The sequence below is a fragment of the Triticum urartu genome, chromosome 1, assembly GCF_003073215.2.
Source record: "Triticum urartu cultivar G1812 chromosome 1, Tu2.1, whole genome shotgun sequence".
Taxonomy (NCBI): domain Eukaryota; kingdom Viridiplantae; phylum Streptophyta; class Magnoliopsida; order Poales; family Poaceae; genus Triticum; species Triticum urartu.
In genome coordinates, this window is record NC_053022.1 from 442,655,704 (window position 1) to 442,670,984 (window position 15,281).

The window sequence follows — 15,281 nt, forward strand, 5'->3', positions numbered from 1 at the left end:
CATTACTTTTGGGATGACCCACATCTTTATAAAGAAGGAGTAGATGGTGTTATTAGAAGTTGTGTACCTGAGCATGAACAGGAATAGATCCTACGCAAGTGCCACTCCAAAACTTATGGAGGACACCACGTGGGAGATAGAACTGCACATAAGGTATTGCAATCTGGTTTTTATTGGCCTACTCTCTTTAAGGATGCCCGTAAGTTTGTCCTATCTTGTGATGAATGTCAAAGAATTGGTAATATTAGTAGACATCAAGAAATGCCTATGAATTATTCACTTGTTATTGAACCGTTTGATGTTTGGGGCTTTGATTATATGGGACCTTTTCCTGCCTCTAATGGATATACACATATTTTAGTTGCTGTTGATTATGTTACTAAGTGGGTAGAAGCTATTCCAACTAGTAGTGCTGATCATAACACTTCTATTAAAATGCTTAAAGAAGTTATTTTTCTGAGGTTTGGAGTCCCTAGATATTTAATGACTGATGGTGGTTCACATTTTATTCATGGTGCTATCCATAAAATGCTTGCTAAATATGATGTCAATCATAGAATTGCATCTCCGTATCACCCACAGTCTAGTGGTCAAGTAGAATTGAGTAATAGAGAACTCAAATTAATTTTGCAAAAGACTGTCAATAGGTCTAGAAAGAATTGGTCCAAGAAACTTGATGATGCATTATGGGCCTATAGAACTACATATAAAAATCCTATGGGTATGTCTCCTTATAAAATGGTATATGGAAAAGCATGTCACTTACCTCTCGAACTAGTACATAAGGCATATTGGACTATTAAAGAGCTCAACTATGATTTCAAACTTGCCGGTGAAAAGAGGTTATTTGATATTAGCTCACTTGATGAATGGAGAACCCAAGCTTATGAAAATGCCAAATTGTTTAAAGAAAAGGTTAAAAGATGGCATGACAAAAGGATACAAAAGCGTGAGTTCAATGTAGGTGATTATGTATTGCTATACAACTCTCGTTTGAGATTTTTTGCAGGGAAACTTCTCTCTAAATGGGAAAGCCCCTATGTTATCGAGGAGGTCTATCGTTCTGGTGCCATAAAAATCAACAACTTCGAAGGCACAAATCCGAAGGTGGTAATCGGTCAAAGAATCAAACATTATATCTCAGGTAATCCCATAAATGTTGAAACCAATGTTATTGAAACTGTAACCCCGGAGGAATACATAAGGGACACTTTCCAGAACGTTTCAGACTCCAAAAAGGAATAGGTATGTGGTACGGTAAGTAAACCGACTCCAAAACAATTTTTAAGGCAATATTTCTCCGTTTTGGAATATTTAGGAAAATAGAAAATTAAGTAGCAGTCCGGGAAGGACACGAGGGCCCCACGAGGGTGGAGGGCGCCCCTACCCCCTGGGCACGGCCCCTACCTCGTGAGCACCTCGTGTGCCTTCCGGACTCCGTTTTCTTACACGATACGTATTTTGGTCGGTAAAAATTCATTATATAATCTCCCGGGGGTTTTGACCCCCGTATCACGCAAAAATCTCCTGTTTTTGTTTCAAGTTGTTTTCTGTCAGGGTTGTCAAGGCCAGGCACTATGCCGTCTCCCTCCTCCAACCATGAGGGCAACGATGCTTGGCTAATGAAGATAGAGCTGAAGAGAGAAGAACCTATGGAGATCAACAAGGATGAAGGGATCAAGAAGGCCGTGGAGGACCAAGTTCCAGCAACAGAAGACACCCTTCAACTGGATCATAATCTTCTTACCCCTACAGAAATCAAAGCTTTCAAGATGATTGAGTTGGCTCGTATACAAAATAAGTATCTCACACGTGAAAATATTTTGTTGAATGAGCATATCATCGCACTCAAGGGCATTATCCGCAAGTTAGAAGACCTCTTACGCTCGATGTGCGACTATCCGTCATCAACAACTCCACCTTATTCATCAACCAAGGAGACATAATCACATGGGTATGGGCGCTCCCCTTGGCAACTGCCAAGCTTGGGGGAGGTGCCCCGGTATCGTATCACCATCACTTTTATCTTTACCGTTTTCCTTAGTTCGATCTTATTAGTTGTATCTTGATCTAGTAGAATAAAAGTTCTTATTGTGATCTAGTTGTGAGTTTTGCTTTATTATCCTTCTATGTAATCGAGTCTGTGAGCTCTATAATAAAGATTAGTGTTGAGTCAAGGGCTTGATTATTTTGCCATGATCCTAAGTGAATAAAAGAAAAGAGAAAGAAATAAAAAGAAACAAAGAGATCATTTGGATCTCATGGAGAGTAATGAGCTCACATAGAAAAAGTATGATGAATAAAAGTTGTTGAGAGTTGACAAGCATAGTTTTGGTCATCGTTGCAATTAATAGGAAGTAATAAAGGAAGAGAGGTCTTCACATATAGATATTCTATCTTAGACATCTTTTATGATTGTGAGCACTCATTAAAATATGACATGCTAAAGAGTTGATATTGGACAAGTAAGACAACATAATGGGTTATGTTTTCTTACATCTGAGATAAATTATACTGTCTTGGATCCTCCAACATGTTGAGCTTGCCTTTCCCCCTCATGCTAGACAAATTCTCAGCACCAAGTATATATACTACTTGTGCTTCCAAATACCCTTAAACCAGTTTTGCCATAAGAGTCCACCATATCTACCTATGGATTGAATAAGATCCTTCAAGTAAGTTGTCATCGGTGCAAAGCAATAAAAATTGCTCTCTAAATATGTATGATTGATTGGTGTGGGAGAAATAAGCTTTATACGATCTTGTGATGTGGAAGTAATAAAAGCGACAGACTGCATAATAAAGGTTCATATCACAAGGGGCAATATAAAGTGACGTTCTTTCGCATTAAGATTTGTGTACATCCAACCATAAAAGCGCATGGCAACCTCTGCTTCTCTCTGCGAAGGGCCTATCTTTTATTATTATCTTCTACCTTATGCAAGAGTCATGGTGATTTTCACCCTTCCTTTTTACACTTTATCCTTTGGCAAGCACAGTATGTTGGAAAGATCCTGGTATATATGGCTAATTGGATGTGAGTTTTCATGAACTATTACAGTTGACATTACCCTTGAGGTAAAACGTTGGGAGGCAAAACTATAAGCCCCTATCTTTCTCTATGTCCGATTAAAACTCCATACCCATAAGTATTGCGCGAGTGTCAGCAATTGTGAAAGATTATATGATAGTTGAGTATGTGGACTTGCTGAAAAGCTCTTATACATTGACTCTTTCCTATGTTATGATAAATTGCAATTGCTTCAATGACTGAGATTATAGCTTGTTAGTTTTCAATGAAGTTTATAATTCATACTTGATATTGTGATTGAATTATTACCCTAGTATAAGATTTCATATGACAAGAATTATATAAGTTGCTGTTCTAAGAATGATCATGATGCCCTGATGTCCGTATTTTATTTTTATCGACACCTTCATCTCTAAACATGTGGACATATTTTTTGATTTCGGCTTTTCGCTTGAGGACAAGCGAGGTCTAAGCTTGGGGGAGTTGATACGTCCATTTTGCATCATGCTTTTATATCGATATTTATTGCATTATGGGCTATTATTTCACATTATGTCACAATACTTATGGCTATTCTCTCTTATTTTACAAGGTTTACATAAGGAGGGAGAATGCCATCAGCTGGAATTCTGGGCTGGAAAAGGAGCAAATATTAGAGACCTATTCTGCAAAACTCCAAAAGTCCTGAAACTCCACGGAATACCTTATAATAAATAATGAAAAATCCTTGCCAAAGATGAAGGCCAGGGGGCCCACACCCTTCTCACGAGGGTGGGGGGTGTGCCCCCTAGGGCGCGCCCCCTACCTCGTGGGACCCTTGGTGGCTCTCCGATGACCATCTTCTCCTATATGAAGTCTTTCGTCGAGAAAAAAATAAGAAGCAACCTTTCGGGACGAAACTCCGCCGCCACGAGGCGGAACCTTGGTGGATCCAATCTAGAGCTCCGGCAGAGCTGTTCTGCCGGGGAAACTTCCCTCCAGGAGGGGGAAATCATCGCCATCGTCATCACCAACGCTCCTCTCATCGGGAGAGGGCAATCTCCATCAACATCTTCATCAGCACCATCTCATCTCAAAACCCTAGTTCATCTCTTGTATACAATTATTGTCTCCAAGTCCAGGATTGGTGCTGGTAGGTTGCTAGTAGTGTTAATTACTACTTGTAGTTGATGCTACTTGGCTTAATTGGTGAAAGATCATATGTTCAGATCCTATATGCATATTAATACCCCTCTGATTATGAACATGTTTATGCTTTGTGAGTAGTTACGTTTGTTCCCGAGGACAAGGGAGAAGTCTTTCTATCAGTAGTCATGTGAATTTGGTATTCGTTCGATATTTTGATGAGATGTATGTTGTCTAGCCTCTAGTGGTGTTATGTGAACGTCGACTACATAACACTTCACCATTATTTGGGCCTAGAGGAAGGCATTGGGAAGTAATAAGTAGATGATGGGTTGCTAGAGTGACAGAAGCTTAAACCCTAGTTTATGCGTTGCTTCGTAAGGGGCTGATTTGGATCCATATGTTTCATGCTATGGTTAGGTTTACCTTAATACTTTTGTTGTAGTTGCGGATGCTTGCAATAGAGGTTAATCATAAGTGGGATGCTTGTTCAAGTAAGAACAGCACCCAAGCACCGGTCCACCCACATGTCAAATTATCAAAGTACCGAACGCGAATCATATGAACGTGATGAAAACTAGCTTGACGATATTCCCATGTGTCCTCGGGAGTGCTTTTCCTTATATAAGAGTTTGTCTAGGCTTGTCCTTTGCTACAAAAAGGATTGGGCCACCTTGCTGCACTTTATTTACTTTTGTTACTTGTTGCTCGTTACAAATTATCTTATCACAAAACTATCTGTTACCACTTATTTCAGTACTTGCAGAGAATACCTTGCTGAAAACCGTTTATCATTTCCTTCTGCTCCTCGTTGGGTTCGACACTCTTACTTATCGAAAGGACTACAATAGATCACCTATACTTGTGGGTCATCACTGCTCCCCTTCCTCGCCCGAGCCTCCTTCCAGGGAAGCCGAGGACCACCTCGTCCCCAACCAGCGTCACTCCGGTCGCCATCAGCTGCCTATTTCACGCGCCCCTGCGTCATTATCGTCCGAGGCCGCAGCCTCCTCGTCCAGGACCACTTCACCTCGTTGGAGTCGTTGCCGCCAGACCCCCAGGCCGTCCCACTCTCCTTCTCCCTCCCCTCTCTCTTTTATTCATCGCTCTCTCTAATCTCTACAGCCCTCTCTCTGCTGTGGATTAACAGGAGCGATGCATGGAGCTCACCCATGGCGCCTGTCGTGGTTTTGTCACGGCAGATGTCCTAGAGAAAGGACTTAGTCGTGGAGCCATCGCGACGGGTTATCTTGAAGGGGTTAAAGCGGACACAGGGATGCAAAAGAGTTTATACTAGTTCGGCCCCTTCGATGAAGGTAAAAGCCTACGTCTAGTTGTGATGGAATTGATGGGGTTTCGATGACTAGGGAGCAAACAAGCTTCGCCTAAGTCTCGAGTTGTTGTCTGTTGTCCTTGAACCGCCGCCAGGTCGTCCCCTTATATACACGGGTGACGCCCGTCGGTTCACAGAGTCCCAATACCGGCTCATAGATGTGTCCGGTGTGGTCTCTACTTATTCCTAACTTACAATACAAGTTAAATACCAGCGTCGGTTTATGGCTACAGGCCTTGAACCGACTATGGGCCTTGAGCCCTCATCTGCCTTCTTGGGCTTTAACATACTTAACTACTGACGAAGTTAACCTGGCCCAGATAGGCCGGTTTACGCCCAGTAGTGATATCCCCAACATTAGGCCCCAGATTGATTTGAACATGTTCATGTCATTCCTTAGCAAAAATCTTCATCTTCAATATCTTCTTGTAGTTTGTTGAACCGCCGTGATGTCATCTTCTCTGGTCGTTGTAAACCGGAGTGACGTCACCTGTTATAAAGAACCTTAACCATGATACCCCTTTTTTTGTTTAATAGGTCTGCGACAATTAAGGCGACAGCTTCGTTTCCAAACCCATGGTCCCTTGATTTTCGCGCCTGACACCTGTCCCTTGCCTTATAAATAGGACCGAAGGGTCATTTCTTTTTCCCCTTCGTGCCCTTCTGCTTCGTCTTCCCCGCGTCGTCCAGCTTCGGAGCTCCGCCGCCGTCGACGACCTCTGCTCCAATCTTGGCCGCTGCATCACCCGGATTGTGCTAGAGCATCGCGGCGACCTTCTGTTTCTTCCTCGGCTCCGGTGAGTTCTTCACCTTTTCCCCTATAGATCCGTTCTAGGGTTTCCAAGTTCTTCAGTGTTCATCGTCTGCTTCGTACTCATATGATAGATCTTAGATGAACCTGTGTACCTTTGCTCTGTGTAGCGGTAGTTCTTAGCATCCTCCTTTACTTATATGCTTCAAGACCATAGATCTACCTGTATCTCTGCCCATTGATTCGGTACTGTTCTTTTTTGAACCTTGAATATTTTCCTTGTTTTCTGAACTTGCTTCAGATCCCTCGCTGTAGAGAAATCTTGTGAAATCTGTTTCTGTACACTTATCCATCCACAATCTCAACTGTTTCAATGCTTAGATCCGGCGGTTTAACTTTGTAGAAAAATTGCCAAACCGGTATATACCATTAGTCCCCTTGTTGAACCGCCGGATGTTGTTGCTTCATAAAACTCCGGTTTAGATAGAACTGTCTCTGGTTTAACATTATACATACCAGTGCACTTTAATCAATTCATTCTTGAACCAGAATTACCTATCTTGTAGATTTCATCATGGCCAAGCAAGTATATGAGTGCAACTGGGTTCCTTCTCGCGTCACAGAGACTCAACTGAACAATTTAGTCCTGATCGGCACTTTAGGCAGCAAAAACACCATCCATTAGAGAGCCCCTGGCAAAGAATGTCCTCCCACACCTCAAGAAGGAGAGGTCGTTGTTTTCGTAGATCACTTAGCCCGGGGCTTTAAGCCGCCCGGTTCTAAATTTTACCGGGACGTTTTAGCCAATTTTCAACTCCATCCACAAGACACTGGCCCCAACTCTGTTACAAACATGTGTCACTTCCAAGTGCTCTGTGAGGTGTTCTTTCAAGAGGAGCCCACAGTGGAATTGTTCAAAGACTGTTTCCATTTAAACCGCCGTACTGAGTTTCCTGACGGTTCCAATACGGAATTGGGCAGTGTGGCGATTCAGAAAAGAAAAGAGGTCACATACCCTCACGCCAAACTGCACAGCCACCCCAAAGAGTGGAATCAAACATGGTCCTATTGCAAATACACCTCCCCTGCTGGTGAAAATCCTTTGCCTGGCTTTCGTCTGGAGCGGCTTAGCAATACACACCCCTTTCCGCAAAGGTTGACTGCCAAGGAGAGAAGCAAATATGCTCCTCAACTGTCCAAGCTCAGAGCCTTCATGGCCAATGGTTTAATAGGAGTTGATCTTGCTCAGTGTTGGATATCGTGGAGCATACTGCCCCTTAGTCAGCGCTCCGGTTTAATGTGCGAGTATACTGGCAGTGTTGACGACCCACTGCGACATGCTAACATCCAGCTCACCGACGAAGAAAACACAGAGGCTGTGAATAAAATGCTGAATGAACCAGAACACGTCTGTGCTCGAACTGTCCTGCTTCCCTTCTGTGCCACCAACAAACCGCCAGCTGTAAGAATTTGATTTTTTTCTTTTTACTGAACCTGTTATTGATATATCTGGTCATTGTTTAATATCAATGTCTGTTTAAACAGGGTAATGATCCGTTTTGGAGCAAGAAACTTCCATAGGAGAAGCCAGAAAAACTAGACAAACCGGAACGACCAACCCGGCCAAAGACTAAAGTCGTGAAACGGCCTGCTCACAAGAAGAAAACCACTGCATCTTCTGATCCGGCCCCTGATGATGATGTGGATAATCCGAACCTTGAGGTAGAGCTTGACTCACTTGGCTTATTTTTCATGCGTCTTATTGATGATGATATTTGTCGGGATGATGCTAAAGCCAGCCATGCTGATGCTGCAGAGGTAATTATTCTCTCTTCCGATTCAGACCCTTTGCCTTCACTAAAAATCCGTTGGGCAAACCGGAAGGTTAAATTTTCTCATCCTCTTGCTTACTTGGATCCCAAATTTCTTATGAAGACCCAACAGCACGAAGCTCGCCGCACAACCCGGCACAGCGGCCAGGTAGTTACCTCCGCCGGTTTATCGAACAGTCCGGTTCGGAAACGCCGTTCAGAGGTCTCTAATTTGCTTGCCAGTGCTTGTACTAAAGCGGGCTGTTTTCGTCAACCTCTTAATCCATCTGACTCCGATTGTCAGGTTACTTCCCATTCATCCTCTGGCGAGTCATCGGCTACTCAGCTGCCACCGCTCAAAACGGTGCTTGGGTAAGCTATACTTATCATAATATTTCCGGTACATCACCTTGGAACATATGCTGTATTTGACTTTGTTATTCCTTTCAGGGCCAAGCCTAGGCCGAGCAAGAAGGCTCGCCTGGATAAAGCGGCCGAGGAGGATGCCGTCCCTGAACCGGGCAAAACACCAGATCTTGAAGCGGCTATTCCTGAAGATATACCCAATGATCCACCGCAGCGAGATGACGATCTTATTGCTGAAGAGAGGCCTATTGATACCTCAAGTCCTGTCAACCAGCCCACAAGCCCCATCCGGATTGAGAAATCCACCAATCCAACAAAGCCTACTGATAAGCCAACGGCCCCAGTGCAAACCGGCGATACCAAGGATGATGAGGTTGTCATTACTGGCCTTGGTCGCACAGAGCCAGGCAATCCTGTTGCTTTATCCAGACACACTGGCAAGGAAGAATTTGCTGCCATTGGCAAGGGAAAATGGAATGCCGATCTGACAACTTATGCCGCTTTGAACGCCCAAGATCTCCATTCCGGCTATCTGAACCGGCTATACACCAGCCGTGACTATGAAGCTGGTCTGGTTAATATGATGAAAGAGAAATTTGAGGTAACTTCCATGTACTTTTTCCTGTTTGGATATTTCAATCTTGTTAACTCTCCTAGCCCCCAAGGGCCGGTTTAGAATCTGCATCCAAACCGGGACTTGCTAATATAAATCCCAATGCTTCGGAACTCGCTGATGTAGCCCCCAAGGGCCGGTTCAACTTAGTGTAGTTAAACTGGGACTTTAAGTAATTGAGATCGCCGCATCAGAATATATTCATGCAAATAACCATTAGCCCCCAAGTGCCAAGTTGAATACTTGTATTGATCTTGGGACTTTATAATCAAGTGAAATATGAAGATCAAATAGGCATTAGCCCCCAAGCGCCAAGTGCATAACTTGTTATGTGGTTGGTGCTTCAATTCTTGCACCGCTTGCTGAATCATATAACTGTCTGTATGCAGGCTGAGCTGAAGACAAAAGAGACCCAAATCGCCGATCTCCAAGAAAATCTGAAGTCCCAACAGACTGGAACCTCAAAAGCAAAAGAGGAGTTGACCAGTGCCTTAAGCGTCATGGAACAGCTTAAGAAGGATTTCAAGAAGGAGCGGGCGGATTGGGCTACTGAAAAATCCGCTTTAACCAAACGAGCAGAAGACGCCGAGGCTGCACTAAAATCGGTGGTGGACGAGCTGACCAGCATAAAGCGGCACGTGCATGCCATGACCACTGCTATCTTTGGTAAGCCGGTTTGATTTCTGAATTGATTCTGCCGTCTTACAGAGCTGCCGGTTTGTTAAACCTTTGTGATATTTCAGGGACACGCATTGGTCACTTGGGGTCAGATGTGCGGAAGAAATTGAAAGCCGCCTACACGTTGATCGAACAACTGTACACTGGTGCACAGCGGATCATCTGTACTGCATCCCACAACAATCCGGCACCCACTTTGATTCAGGACACTCTGAAGAAACTGTCGGTGCTTCCTGCCCGGGTTGAAGAGCTGAAGAAATCTGCTGCTCGAACCGGTGCGATCAATGCCTTAATCCGGGAAAAAGCTTGGGTGCCGGATTTTGAACCTATTGAAGCGGCTCAGGGCTATCCCAGCTTGAAGGAAGACGGGTCAGAGTTTGGTGAAGCGGATCTGCGAGCAATAAACCGGGAGGTGCGTCCACTAGCTTGTCAATTGGTTGAAGAAGCAGACTTGTCTCATTATCAAGCCCAATATGACAATCAAAACAAGCGAGTAGCTGCACCAATTCATGAAGCGGAAAATCTTATCCCTCCAATCTGTAAGCATACTTACGCTCCCGATATTGAACCGTCATTGCTGATCCATGATGAAGCTGTCTTTCGAGCATTAATGGGAATCGACTGGACAACTGTTGATTTCCAGCCATTGGGTAGAGAAACTGAAGTTGAAGCGGCGCGGGATGACCCACAACCATCAGGTCAGGCTGGTGACCAAGCTTGAACCGGAAGCCGGTTTAAACTGCTTCTCCTTTGAAAAAACAATGATCTTGTTTTGGGCACCGTGTTGCCTTGTAATAGGCTAGCTGATACTCTTGATCTTAATATGCCTTCGTGCATAACCACTGCAACTTGTGCTTCCTTTGGGTGATGAACTTCCCAAAGTATTTTCTGCAACATAAAAAATCTTAAAGTGCCACCGCGGTTGTACCGTCAGGCGGAGTATGATGTCTGCATATATAAAATCAAAATATCTGAAATTTACGCATATGATCAAATCTTTGAGATACATAATACCTGCCATCGTTGGGCATGAAGTTGGCTTAGCCAATCTTGAAGCAGAGGTTTCATAAACCCACACTGTTGGAGGAGATAGCAGCTCCTGTATATATATAATGCCGGTTTACCATGTAAACCGTGCCGGGTTATAATAAAACACCGTGTTACTCCGTAATAGGATGTTAACAAAAAATTAAACCGAGCAAATAGTCTCCGGATTAAAAATGGACCGTATTCCGTCAATTGACAGTGTGAACCGGTTTAAAATTTTGTCGGTTTAAAAAACGCAACAAAAAGAAAGAAATATCTATCAAAGAAAATTGTGAAGCAAAGGCAATGATAAAACCGTTTGCAAAAAGAGGCTTATTTGAGCCGATCAGATGGCGTTACCATGGTCGGACACGACCAAGCTCCCGATAGGTGTAGCTATGGTTCAAGTCAGCCAGGTCCCCAAATGAAACTGTGGCATTTATGCCGATCAAGAGGCGTGGCAATGGTTCGGGTTCGACCAAGCCCCCAAGTGATTCTGTGGCCTTAGGCCGATCAAGAGCCGTGACTGGTTCAGACGTGACCAAGTCCCCAAGTGATCTGGTGGCTCTCGCCTATCAAGAGGTGTTGCATTGGTTTGGACACGACCAAGCCCCCAAGTGATATAACATGATGCTTTTGAAAAGCTAACTCAAGGGGTAAGAGGCCGCTTTAGAACAACTCCGTGTAACCACACATGATGTAAAAGAATAGATACCCCGCTTTAGCTGAGGTTCCGGTTTATTATATTTAATCATAATATATACATCATCGTAATATGTACATAAGTAGAGCCAATGGCTCAGGTATAGTAAGGCCGAAGATGAGCTATGTTCCACGGCATGTTGGTCTCTTCCTCTGATGTACGTGAGTCTTTATGCTCTCGAATATCGATCAGATAGTATGACCCGTTGTGCAGATTCTTGCTGACCACGAAAGGTCCCTCCCAAGGTGGGGATAGCTTATGCATATCAGTCTGGTCTTGGATGAGCCGAAGCACCAAATCTCCTTCCTGAAAGGCTCTGGTTCTGACTCGGCGACTGTGATAACGACGAAGATCCTGTTGGTAAATCGCCGAGTGGGCGGCTGCTATGTCACGTTCTTCATCCAACAGGTCCAAAGCGTCTTGCCGTGCTGTCTCGTTGTCCGCTTCAACATAAGCCGCCACACGAGGTGAGTCATGACGGATATCACTTGGGAGAACCGTCTCCGCTCTGTAGACCATGAAGAACGGCGTGTATCCTGTTGATCTGTTGGGTGTAGTATTGATGCTCCATAACACATATGGTAACTCTTCTACCCAACAACCCGGCGTTCTCTGCGAAGGAACCATAAGCCGGGGCTTGATGCCTCTCAAGATCTCTTGATTAGCCCTTTCTGCTTGACCATTGGACTGTGGGTGTGCCACTGATGAAATGTCAAGCCGGATGTGCCCCCGTTCGCAGAACTCCTTCATGGCACCCTTGGACAAATTGGTACCATTATCTATGATGATACTGTGTGGAAAGCCAAACCGGAAAATCACTTTTTTGATGAACTGAACCGCCATGGCCGCATCACACTTGCTAACAGGTTCTGCTTCCACCCACTTTGTAAACTTGTCAACCGCCACCAGGAGGTGGGTCTTCTTATCTTTGGACCTTTTGAAAGGCCCAACCATATCCAGCCCCAAGTCGCAAACGGCCAAGTAATTGGAATCATTCTCAATTCTTGAGCCGGCACATGAGCTCGTCTTGAAAACTTTTGGCAGCCGTCACATCGTCTGACCAGATCCTCCGCATCAGCATGAGCAGTTAACCAATAGAAGCCATGGCGAAACGCTTTAGCTACCAAAGATTTTGAACCGGCGTGGTGACCACAATCTCCTTCGTGGATCTCACGTAAAATTTCACAGCCTTCTTCAGGAGACACACAGCGTTGAAATGCCCCTGATACACTGCAATGATGCAACTCGCCATTGACAATAGTCATGGACTTGGACCGCCGGATTATCTGTCGGGCCAAAGTCTCATCCTCTGGTAACTCGCCCCGGTTCATGTACGCCAGGTAAGGAAGCGTCCAATCCGGAATGACATGAAGAGCTGCCACCAATTGAGCCTCCGGATCAGGAATAGCCAAATCCGCTTCACCAGGGAGCTTGACCGACGGGTTGTGCAGCACATCCAGAAAAACATTGGGCGGGACCGGTTTGTGCTGAGAGCCCAGCCGGCTTAAAGCGTCCGCCGCTTCATTCTTCCGTCGGTCCACGTGGTCCACCTGATAGCCTTTAAAGTGACCTGCAACAATATCCACCTCACGACGATACGCTGCCATGAGTGGGTCCTTGGAATCCCAAGTGCCAGATACTTGTTGAGCCACGAGGTCCGAGTCACCGAAGCACTTAACTCGACTTAGATTCATCTCCTTAGCCATCCGGAGACCATGGAGCAAGGCTTCATACTCAGCTGCATTGTTAGTACAAGGGAACATTAAGCGGAGAACGTAACAAAACTTATCACCTCGTGGGGAAGTTAATACGACTCCAGCCCCCGAGCCTTCCAATTGCCTGGATCCGTCAAAATGGATGGTCCAATATGTGTGATCCGGCTTTTCTTCAGGTGCTTGCAGTTCCATCCAATCATTGATGAAATCAACAAGTGCTTGAGACTTAACCGCCGTCCGAGGCACATACTTCAATCCGTGCGGCCCAAGCTCTATAGCCCACTTGGCAATTCGGCCAGTCGCTTCCCGGTTCTGGATGATATCCCCCAAAGGAGCAGAACTGACCACCGTAATTGGGTGCCCTTGGAAGTATTGCTTAAGCTTCCGGCTTGCCATAAAAACTCCGTACACCAGCTTCTGCCAATGCGGATACCTTTGCTTGGACTCAATGAGTACCTCGCTGATATAATAGACCGGACGTTGAACCGGATGCTCCTTACCTGCCTCCTTTCGCTCCACCACAATAGCCACGCTGACCGCACGAGCATTAGCAGCAACATGTAGCAGTAACGGCTCCTTGTCAATGGGAGCGGCGAGCACAGGCAGATTGACCAATTGCCGCTTTAAGTCCTCAAATGCTTCATCAGCAGCGGAACTCCAGACGAATTGATCCGTCTTCTTCAACATCTGATACAAAGGGATTGCCTTCTCACCAAGGTGGCTGATAAACTGGCTTAACGCGGCAATCCGGCCTGCCAGGCATTGAACATCATTAATACACTTTGGTTTAGCCAGGGAGGTGATGGCTGTGATCTTCTCCGGATTAGCCTCAGTTCCCCTGTTGGACACCAGAAAACCCAATAACTTGCCTGCCGGTACACCAAAGACACACTTGGCCGGATTAAGCATCATCTTGTACGTCCTCAGGTTATGAAAGGTTTCCTTCAAGTCGTCAACCAAAGTCTCCTTCTCCCTGGACTTAACCACAATATCATCCACGTAAGCATGTACATTACGGCCAATTTGCTTGTGAAGACAATTTTGTACACACCGTTGATAAGTTGCCTGGGCACTCTTGAGCCCAAAGGGCATAGACACATAGCAGAAGGCTCCTAAGGGAGTTATGAATGCCGTCTTCTCCTGGTCCTTAACTGCCATTTTGATCTGATGATAGCCAGAATATGCATCCAAAAAACTTAAATGCTCGCAACCCGCCGTAGCATCAATAATTTGATCAATACGGGGGAGGGCAAAAGGATCTACTGGACAAGCCTTATTAAGATCTGTATAATCCACACACATGCGCCAGGTGTCGTTTTTCTTAAGGACCAGCACCGGATTGGCAAGCCACTCAGGGTGAAAAACTTCAACAATAAAGCTAGCTGCTAAGAGCCTGGCTACCTCTTCTCCAATCGCCTTGCGTCTTTCTTCGTTAAACTGGCGAAGGAACTGTTTCACCGGTTTGTATTTAGGATCCACATTAAGGGTGTGCTCAGCGAGTTGCCTCGGTACACCTGGCATGTCAGAGGGCTTCCATGCAAAAATGTCCCGATTCTCACGGATGAACTCGATGAGCGCGCTTTCCTATTTCGGATCCAAGTTGGCATTGATGCTGAACTGCTTGGACGAATCGCCAGGTACGAAGTCAACAAGCTTAGTTTCTGCTGCCGATTTGAACTTCAGGGCCGGATCATGCTCCGTAGTTGGCTTCTTTAATGGAGTCATGTCCACCGGATCAACATTGTCCTTATAATACTTCAGCTCCTCGGTGGCACAAACCGACTCTGCGTAGGCCGCATCTCCTTCCTCGCATTCCAAAGCGATTTTACAGCTTCCATGAACCGTTATTGTCCCCTTGTGACCCGGCATCTTGAGCTGCAAATACACATAACAGGGCCGTGCCATAAACTTGGCGTAGGCCGGTCGCCCAAATAGGGCGTGATATGGACTTTGGATTTTCACTACTTCAAACGTCAATGTTTCCGACCTGGAATCATGATCATCTCCAAAGGCCACTTCCAGAGCTATCTTACCAACAGGATATGCTGACTTGCCAGGTACCACACCGTGGAACACCGTATTAGACGGTTTGAGATTTTTATCTGTTAGTCCCATACGATGGAAGGTCT